At 32.9% G+C, this 1,553-nt stretch overlaps 1 non-coding gene across 1 annotated transcript; it reads right to left on the bottom strand.

Annotated features, from left to right (window-relative positions):
- Window positions 1–1,120: 1,120 nt before the first annotated feature.
- Window positions 1,121–1,227, bottom strand: LOC133828265 (small nucleolar RNA R71). Its single transcript, XR_009890893.1, has one exon. It is a non-coding gene; the product is annotated as a small nucleolar RNA R71 (small nucleolar RNA).
- Between the last annotated feature and the right edge of the window lie 326 nt (window positions 1,228–1,553).

Here is a 1,553-nt window from a genome sequence, read left to right as displayed (position 1 = left end):
TTAACTTGTTTCCATTGACTGTAATGCTTTTTATTGGTTAAATAGATCGCATGCTTAATGAGTTTATTGCTTGGTAAAAATGATTAATTAATGAGCGCTTAACTTTAATTAATTATAATAGGGAAACTGGGATAATTGACTGCTTAAGTGTTATCTGTGGGGTTAATAGTTTAATTGGGATTAAGGAATATTATTTGTCATTGTTGATAGATTGATTGTTGAAGATGGATAACAATTCTTAATTGTTTTCTAAAATTGTATTATCCATTGTTCTTTGATTATTATTTTATTTTATGTTATTAAATCTTAAAAACAAAATCATTTTTTTTTATTCATGTTTACATTTTGAATAATAAGTTGACTAATAGTGTTTGTGGGTTCGATCTTTGTTTTCCACTATACTGAAGTAGTTGGTAGAATTAAGAAATTAAATATAATTAAATTTGGTGCGGCATACGACACACATCAATTTTTTGGATTGCCAGGGACTACTGTAAGTCTTTTTATTATTAAATTTAATTTAATTATTTACGAACTAGTTTATTTCCTTGGAAATTTCAGGTGTATATGTTTGGCGATGATACTCAAGACAGACTCCAGGCCATAAATCAATATCTTGAGACATCTTCGTCCTGCTCTTCACAGACTATCACTTATAATCTACTCTTTCAACCTTCAACAAGGAAATTTAATCCTTTACAAATACCATTACCATCTGACGACAATTCTGACTCAGAATTATTAGTTAAGTCTCATATGGCTCAAGAAAGGACGTTGAAAGAGTTGGCGACGCTTGATCTAGACCATCAACCATCATGTATACAATATCCGGCTTTGGATGTCAACTTTGAACTTAAGTCGAGCCTCATACACTTATTACCATATTTCCGGGCTAACAAGAGAGGACCTGAACAAGCATCTGATGGAGTTTCATATTGTGTTTTCTAGTATGAAACTAACTATAGTGATTGAATAGCAAATTAAATTAAGAACCCTCCCATTTTCTCTAAAGGATGGTGCTAAAGAATGATTATATTATCTTCCTCCTGGAACAGTGAATGGATGGAATGAAATGAAGGCCTTCTTCTTGGAGCGCTACTTTCCAACATCTAAGGTTTGAAGCATAAGGAAGGAAATTTGTGGCATTCACCAATAGACTAGGGAGTCATTATATGAGTATTGGGAGTGGTTTAAGAGGTTATGTGCTAGATGCCCTCACCACCAAATAAGTGAGCAACTCCTAATCCAGTACTTTTATGAAGGAATTTTACCATTGGATAGGAGTATGATTGATGCAGCAAGTGGGGGAGCTCTGGTGGATAAGACTCCTACTACAGCCAAGAGCTTGCTTTCTAATATGGATGCTAATTCCCAACAGTTTGGTGTTTGTCAAAGAGGTACCAATGAAAGGAGTTAATGAGAAGAATTCTAAAAGGGTTAATAAAGTTTCAAGAGACTACATTACAAACCCCAAAAATTAACTTAGTTCATAATCATAATGTTGACATCCATTAAACTAAAATCAAACATAATTAAAAAGGAAAAACTCTTAA

Source organism: Humulus lupulus, chromosome 3 (genome assembly GCF_963169125.1).
Source record: "Humulus lupulus chromosome 3, drHumLupu1.1, whole genome shotgun sequence".
NCBI classification, from domain to species: Eukaryota; Viridiplantae; Streptophyta; class Magnoliopsida; order Rosales; family Cannabaceae; genus Humulus; species Humulus lupulus.
The sequence above is the reverse complement of the archived record's forward strand: the minus strand, read 5'-3'. Positions and strand labels throughout refer to the sequence as shown.